Source organism: Carassius carassius, chromosome 21 (assembly GCF_963082965.1).
Source record: "Carassius carassius chromosome 21, fCarCar2.1, whole genome shotgun sequence".
NCBI classification, from domain to species: domain Eukaryota; kingdom Metazoa; phylum Chordata; class Actinopteri; order Cypriniformes; family Cyprinidae; genus Carassius; species Carassius carassius.
Window position 1 is genome coordinate 14,067,780 of NC_081775.1, and position 9,241 is coordinate 14,077,020.

Consider the following 9,241-nt stretch of genomic DNA (forward strand, 5'->3'; position numbering starts at 1 on the left):
GGCGGGCGTACACGGTGCGAATTCGGATGGTCGGAAGATCGTATGTCCACGCCATGGGCGGATCTACAGGGGGGCAAGGGGGGGGCAGGTGCCTCCCCTCCCACTCTAGAGCCTTGCCCCCCCAGCTGCCCCCCTAACTTTAATGATCCAAAAACTGTACTTACAAAAACAACCCACCACTATGTCCAATACATTTACCAAAAGTGAACAATTTAATTTTTAATTTTAAATGTATTATTCGCCCTTCCCCCCTGCCCCTCAAATACTTAGTTACGTCCCTGATTCAAACGTGCAGAGCGGCGTTCGCTCAGTCTGGCTCATACACACAGCGAGTCTGCTTCGGTGCGGTGGCCCTGCAACCAGAGACTGAGCTGCCCCGGTCAGATCCTCTGAAGGTGAAGTGAGTTTCCCCAGGTGTAGTTTAAACACACGTTTAACTTAAAGTTACATTTGTAATGAATGTATTGTATGCTAAAGACGATTCAGCATCAGCAAAAACAGCGAGTCTATTACGTTAGGCAAAATCAGCGGTCAAATCGCTCCCTCGTGATTTGTAAGAGCACTCTTCTCTTTGATTAGCCTGATTTTGATTTTAGTAAAGACAAGAACAGCTTAATAAAAAATATAAAATATTGAGGGGCAGCGCTAGGGCTGGGCTAATGGGGCTTAAGCCCCGAAAGTTTTTAGTAAAGCCCCCAATATTTTGTTAAATGGTCTTTCTCACAGAGCAAAACAATTCATCAGAAAAACAAATGTGAATAAGATTACAGCGGCCGCGATTAACTAATCATGAACAGTGCATATTACATTTTTATTTATATTTTTCCCTTTGAATTAAAGGTACTTTTGACGTGCTTTTGCAACGTTGAGCATTGTAGCCAATCACAGACATGTCTGTTGATCACATCGGCCAATCAGAGGCGTTTAAATGAGTCGCTGTGCTGAAGATGTGTTTTGCGCGAGCCCACCGAGTTCGCAAACCTGTCATTATTATTGGCAATAAACTTAAGAGGCAGATAAGAGATTCACTTGATATTATTATTGATGCTGCTCTGATGCACTACATTACGCAACGCTCTGTTTGTTGTTAGGAAGACTAAAAGTTCAGCGGTCTAGCTCATCAATGTCAAAATTATTAAATAAGTTAACAAATGCCTGGTAAAATGTAAGTAGATAATTTAATATTTGACTGTTTTACAATAGAAAAGTTCAACTTTTTTATTTATTTATTACATTTTGCCTTTTTGAATTGAAAATATGCTATAATTTCCTTGATTCATTTATGTAAATTAAAAATAAAATATTAGTTGCAAATAGTTACAATTATTTCACTAATACAACAAGCCTTTCTTTTTCTTTATTCCCTTAAATCGCTTTAATAATTAATTAATTACTTTAAATAAAAATACCCAATTTTAGTTTGGGCTGTTACGTTACAACACACAATACAGTGCCAGTTAGGAGATCGATCATTTGATTAGCTAAGCCTAAGCAGTCCTATTAAATCCAATTCCTCTCAGATATCACAGCAATGAAACCAGGTTACAACTGGGGAAATAACAAATACAATAGAATTAAGAAGTCTAAACATAACTGGTGTGTGTGGTGTGAATTAAAAAACGTTGTAGTGTGTAAGGGCATGATTAAACAATAACTACTGTAGTTTAAAAGTGTTTTTGTGTGTTTTTTTTTTAAAGCAATTCATATATAGGGATTCCATGTACCCCTGCCACCCTGCCAAGACCTCTTGCCACCCCTTTGCCCCCCCATGCAAAATTTTCTAGATCCGCCACTGGTCCACGCACACGGCACGAGTGAGTTTATCTGAAAATCGTACGGACGAGATGATATACGACACGATTTTACAACCTGCGAATTCCAGAAGCAACCCCCCAATATTCAAATCCATCATTTACAACCCCCCCCCCCCCCCCCCCCAATATTTCAACATGAAAATCACAGTAGATCAAATGAAAAATATAATATGAAAAAATAGAATTCATTTATTTTGTAAAAATAATTTTGTTCTTAATCAAATATGAGTATGTCATAATAAATCAGACAAAAAATACTCCCCCTCCATTGAACCGATTGGTAACGCCCAACCAATGAGTCGCACTTTCACCAAAACAAGCGAGTGGTGTTTGGAATGGGAGAGCACACGGTTAATGTTAACGCCAAAAATGAAGAGAAGCGCTGCACAGCGGACTATATTTAACTGCTGGTCAGAGAGGGATGCAAAAAAAAGAAAAAAAAAGCATGTACCGAGAATGAGGTATGAGAATATTGTGTAATAGTTAGTACACACCACATATATTTTAGCTAGCTAATCCATTGCAATGTATTTAGCTATAACTATCAGTATAACAAGTTACCAAAGCAGCTGTCTGTTTTGCTAGTATATTTTTCAATAGTGTCTGTAATTATCAACGACAAAAGTATTCACATCGGTATTTGTTTTCTTACTAAATTAATCTGACTTTTGAACGAATTGGATGAATTAACGATTTAAGTGGCTAACTCATTAAAACAGTGAAGCACTGCCGCCTACTGGCGGGTTTCAATACTTAATTTCTTTCTTTTGATAATCTCTACTATGTTAGAATTTTATGAATGATGATTATACACACATTTCATAACGTTATGAGGTGTATAATCTCTTAACATGTTTTTATAACAGATTCGAGGCAAATATAGCTGCAGGGTAGAAAAGTCAGCAGAGGGAGAGGAGGAGCAGGTGATCAGGTAAAGATGCCATTCAATCAATAAAATAAAATAAAATAAAATAGGAAACAGTATAGAAAAACAGCAGCTTTGTAAAGTTAGGCTATACATTAATGCCTTTAATGTTTTAAAGATGTGTTTCCCTTTAGAAAAAAAATTAAAAGGCATTAAGGTGGAATGTAAAAATCTTAAAATAAATGTCTAAATGTTGTCTCTTTCATATTTGTATATGTTGAATTTGTAATCAGTTAAAGCATGTTGCCAGATAGATAGATAGATATATAGGAAGAAATAAATTATCCAATAACAATACACATAAAAAAATTTTTTTTTGAAAAAAATAACGGGCAGCATACAATGTTCAACCCCCCCAATGTTCAAACCAAATCTACGCCCTTGCCCATAACTGCATATAAAATATTGATACAAGCCGTGACTGTTTCCTACACGTACAGGTTATTTTTCAGCAATAGGAAACCGGGACGTTTGGTCACCCTGTGTGTGTGTGTGTGTTCTTGTAGGTTTATAAATATCTGAAATAGGTATTACAATGTAAACATGGTTTGTGAGGACAATTCCTGTGCCCTCGTAAACCAAATGGCTTTAAAAAAAATACTATACGGTGTTTAATAGAAATTTTAAACATGCATTTTCCGTAATGGATAGAGGTGTATGGGGATATACAGTATAGAATACCGTTACGTCTATGGAGAGTCCCTGTAAACTACATAATGCGTGTGTGAGAGAGAGCGCGAGAACTAAAAAGCATGGTACACGTTGCTAGAAACATCATACAGCGCTCGCTGTTCCTGTCAGACTTCAGCGAGTTTATCCTCCTGGTAAATAGTCCACATTCGCCATGGCGCTGCCCTGTTCGTGTTTCTTCTTCTGTGGTTTTCCTAGTTTGTGATTGGTCAACTTCAGATAAATCAACAAATCGGCTCGTTCAACCGCACACATGTCACGAATTCAAACCGATAGCTCACGAACTTTTTAGACATGTTTAAAAATGATCGGGAGGTCGGGAAGTGCTCGTAAGCCACTCTGCTGTAGTAGCCCAGAGTGCAGTCTGGACGATGGGGCGGGGCGACACGTTGGCGGTTATTGGTTTATGATAAAATGAGCTTATTGGTCTACAGATGAGTGACGATTTTACAGCTTATTGGTATAAAGAATTATGACGCTGTGAGCAGAATTGGAATGCGGAAGTAGACACTCAGATGAATACACTTTTAATATAAATTAAAAAGCGAATGTAAATGTTGTGTTTTTGCATTTATTGTTGCGTTTCCACAACATCCCATATAAATGCAAAGAGTTTTGGATTACGACGAACAGAACAGAAATAAATGGTCTAATTTACAATTACTCCATCAACGGCTGTAGACGCTACCTCAGCATTACTCGCTGGTTTTTGAAATTGACACGGCAATATATTGCGAAGTATGGTTATGTAGATAGTCATGGAGTACCTTGATTTATATATTCAAATGATATATACGTATACATATATATATATGTATGTGTGTGTGTGTAACAAATTGTCACCATTCTCTGAACGTCACCAATAACAAACTGAACATTCCCTTAGCCCCTACGAAAATTTACCATGGTTCTGCTACAAAAACTAGTTAAACTATGGTGTTTTTATAATTACAGCTCATGGTTATTAATATACCAACAAATATTTTTACTACAATAAATCCATGGTTACTTTTTGCAAGGAAGGAACTATACAGGTTATAAAGAACTTGCCCAAAAACACTCGTCACTTTCTGTTATTTGTTTTCTGAACTGCACTACTGAAAACCTCATTAATCCTGAATTTATTTAGTTACCCGCTTCTATATAAAAACATAATACATTTAATCACCCCTTTAAACACTTCATTGTTTATCAAAATCATTGGTAATTGAAAAATTACACCGAATTGTCACAACTAAATTAAGAATTCATTATGAGCAATGCATAGCAAATGATGTTACCATCAAATATGAGAAACCTTAAAGAATGATAGACTGATGTAAATGGCTGAAACCTGTTGTCATGCACATGTTTGCCATAGCTTTTTTATTAAAACATTATACACTGCACTTTAAATGACATCAATTAATACATTAAACCAGTTGATCTCAGTTCATTCTCTATTTCCCTTATATGAACACACAAATGTGTTTCATGCCGCAAAAAAAAAAAAAAAAAAAAACAGTCCTTGGAACCAAATCCTGTGAACAAAAGCCCAGAAGATCACCACGCCGTCCTCTTCCCTGTACCCTGGTGGGTTAAACTTGAAAAGGGCTCTGCACTGCAAGCATTCCCTGATGCTGTTCATCCGTCTGAACTCGTTCTGGTAGACAGGAGGACAATTCTTCCAGTTGGCCACAACTTATAGTGTAAAGACAAAATACAGGAAAGATAATAATAATAATAATAATAATAATAATAATAAAAAGTTTAACAGCCTCATACTACTAAGTTCAATTGCAGAATGAGCATTAAATAGGGGGAAATCTTACTGTCTAGCCAGGCAAAGTGTGCTGCTTTCCGGAAAACTTCTTGAGTGACCACATCCCTAAACCATCTGCAAACCAGAGAAAGAGTCAAATATGCAGAGTCACCCGCTGACAAAATAACTTCCCTGAGGATTTCCAGGGGAAGCTGTTGAATCAAGGGGGAAAAAAGGATTTCTTTTTGTCTTGATTTTTTAATGTGCTTATTTTTTTAGGCATGCTTCAGGATGTATTTTGACTATAAATAACGTGCATAGTTTTGTTAATCTGCCTTATTCCTTGTAAATGGTTGCAAATGTAATACTGTGCTCTTTGCATTGGAACTTATAGAATTTTAATAGAGTTTGACATTGGAGAGGTATTTCTTTTGTAAATGGCCATCAGCTAGCAGGAGGTGATGATGATGAAGGTGATGAACACTGTACACTATGCTGTTAACATGCACTATATGCTATATGCACAGTGTTTGGTGTGCTTTTAGACTGTCTTTATTTATTTAATATGGTGCTATATCTTTAAGATAAGAGTTTTATCCTCTCATGACTCAAGTACCCCATTATGGCTGTCGCAGGTCTAAATCACATCATAAATTCCCTTACACAAGGATAGCAAAACCATTATAAGCACTAAAGACTATCTCTCACGTCATCATAACAATAATTAAAATGTGAAAGATATCTGTACAGCTTGGATAATGCATTGTAAATTGAACTTGGTAGACAATGAATGTTTGAAAACATGGATAACAGTGTGTCATACAAATATGAATGTAGAAATAATGGTAAAGGAGAAATGGTACCTGTAAAGTGAAGTGACATTCAGCCAAGTATGGTGACCCATACTCAGAATTTGTGCTCTGCATTTAACCCATCCGAAATGCACACACACAGAGCAGTGAACACACACACACACACTGTGAGCACACACCCGGAGCAGTGGGCAGCCATTTATGCTGCGGCGCCCGGGGAGCAGTTGGGGGTTCGAAGCCTTGCTCAAGGGCACCTAAGTCGTGGTATTGAAGGTGGAGAGAGAACTGTACATGCACTCCCCCCACCCACAATTCCTGCCGGCCCGGGACTCGAACTCACAACCTTTCGATTGGGAGTCCGACTCTCTAACCATTAGGCCACGACTTCCCCAAATACAACAAATACATACAAATACAACAAATAATAACAAATACAACAATAACAAAACTTATTATTAACAAACTATTAGTACTATTTATTATTACTATTATTACTAACAAATCCCCCACTACAAGTCCCTAAAACTAAATACATTTAATTGAATGCCCATATTCAGATCATGCTAATTTAAATTTTCATTATGCATACTTATATCTTGTATTTTAAACAGTAAAATAGTACATTGTCTGATCTACTCATTAGAATTAAAGTGCCCTAAAGTTTTTCGTAGTTTTTACTGTTTCTGCCAGGCACTGCAAGCTAAAACAAGTGTTGTTGTTGTTTTTTAGTGGGTACATTTAATCTAATAAAGATTATTATTATTAAAGACAGGGGAAGCTGTTGAATCAAAAAACATACATAGGTTTATTTATACATGTATATAAAAGTTATTAAACATTATATAAACACTGACTACAGAAAACCTTGCTTTAAACAAACTCTATAGATTGTTGTCACAACTGCATACTCATTCTTTTATAATACCACTAATAAAATGTTAATATATACAGTACTGTGCAGAAGTATTAGGCGTGTTAGTATTTTCACATTGAAAAAAATAGTTTTAAGCCAATTATTTATATCTTTTGCTGTAGTGTGTCAGTAGGATATATTGGTTTACATTTCCACACATTCACTTTGCCATTATTTGTAATAATCCAGTGAGATATTTGTATGCATGATCCACATGAAGATCTTTTACATTGAATATAAATATTTCTGTCTTATATCGTGAACAAAATCCACATTAGATCGCAAACAGAAGTTATTTAAAACACTCGCTGCTGTCTGAAAATGAATTAAGATGAAATGTTTTTAAATGTCTTTGATGCTGATGTTAACTGATAGCTATATATGAAATAATCCACGGTGTTGACCAATATAGTACTTGTACATAATCCCAATTTCATATCTGAACAACTATGTAGCTGTAATAACTAAAATACCTCTGTATGTATGTACACACACATGTAATGATTAGTTCTTAATGAATGTATGTGCACAAATAACCTGCTTTGCTGGACTCTGCCTGAAGACACTGTCTTTTGAATGGTGAAGTTCCTCCCCTCAGTGGTTGAGCTCTAAAAGAACAAATGTCAAGAGGTAGGTATATTGCTAGATATAGTACAGAGTAATGTTTCATGTAGCAACATTCAAACAGCTACATACATTTGCGGAGTGAAGCTGTCCAGGAGAACAGAACACCACCACCTCCTGATCATGTCATCCTGAAAAATAATAATAATAATATACACACAATAATCATGCATGTCTGTTCAAATAACTTGACAAATGTAATGGCATACCTCTGTAAAATCAAACCTAAGAACTAAAGCCATGTACAGAGTGTACTGTTACAATCCACAAAGAACAATAAAATGAGCAATTTATAACAATTATTAACAATAATTATTCAAATTGAACGTACCATGGATAAATAAATGATCGAACATCGCATTTAATATTATAAGATATTTACACAACCACTTTTACTCACCTCATGCAATCAACGTGGAATAGCGTTATTACTCTGCTGCTGCAGTTGCCACCGTTCTGTTTATTTCAACGCAAACTGCCCCCTGCTGGCTCGGATCAAAATGTCAAAGGCGGCGAAAACAAATATGGGCGGAGCGACACGTGTCGCTCCGCCTAGAAATTGAAAAAAATCGCATGCGAACTCGTACGACAGCAAAAATCGCACCGTGTACGCCCGCCTTAAGTGTCTCCTTTCTGAATCTTTCCACACTATGTCAGAAGAACACTGATATCCGAACAAATCAGACAATTTATAATTCGATCTGAACATTGTTGAAACATGAGAAGCCAAATTCCTCAAAGAGGCCTAAAGCAACATGGACGATTGTAAATCAGACCCTAGAGCCAGCCAGCCTAAAGCAAGCCTAACCAACCAACCAACTTTTTCACAGCTTTGACAGCTTGCAACATTAAAGGGGTCAAATGATGCAATTTCAAGTTTTTCTCTCTCTTTGAAGTGTTACAGGCTGATTGTGCATAGATAAGATCCTTGAAGTTGCAAAGACTAAATAAAGTCTTGAAGACTCTGCCATGCCCGCCAAAACAGCAAATTCAAGCACGGCCCCACGTCTACGTCATGACGTGGGAATATCTGCATAATGCCGCCCAAATGTTCACGCAAAGTAAGAAGGTTTCAGTAACCCCAGTCTTGAAGCAGCCATGTCAGGGAGATGCTGTGTGTATCTAGGCAAAAGCAAAAGCACTTTATTTGGCCTTCCAAAAGCAGATGCATTTAGGAAGCTTTAAGATTACTTACAACAGAACAGCAACACATATTATGGACAACCTTTTTGTGAACCTAGGAGAGATTTCTAAATTCTTAATTAGATTTAAGTATTTTCTATTGACTGTTCAAATGCGGAGTTTTGTGCATTGTGTGTGTGTGCGCACATGTGTGTGTGTGAGAAAGAGAAAGAGAGAGAGAGAGAGAGAGAGAGAGAGAGAGAGAGAGAGAGAGAGATTGTCACATAACAGTGGAGTCAGCTGTCTTAACCATCCGTGGCTTGTGTACTGCAAACACATACGCCACTCTGCTCCCCTTTTGGACTTGAACTGATGGTAAAACTAAGGACATTTTTAAATGTCTTTACATTTATTTTGAAAGATGAAGCTCAAGATTATGGAAAGGGGTGTTACATTTCCGACAATAGCGTGCGGTGTTCAGCCAATCACAATGAACTGGGTCAGTTGGCCAATCAGAGCTGACTGCACTTGTCGGAAGGAGGGACTTTTTTAGAAAGCTTTGCGTTTGAGAGAGGCAGGGCATAGAGAATCTACAATAAT

General features: G+C 37.0%; 1 long non-coding RNA gene across 1 annotated transcript; it reads right to left on the reverse strand.

Annotated features, from left to right (window-relative positions):
* Positions 1-4,962: 4,962 nt before the first annotated feature.
* Positions 4,963-8,053, reverse strand: LOC132097136 (uncharacterized). The gene is made up of 4 exons (XR_009422673.1): positions 7,592-8,053; positions 7,433-7,503; positions 5,241-5,382; positions 4,963-5,109 (listed from the first exon to the last, which is right to left on the reverse strand). It is a non-coding gene; the product is annotated as an uncharacterized LOC132097136 (long non-coding RNA).
* Between the last annotated feature and the right edge of the window lie 1,188 nt (positions 8,054-9,241).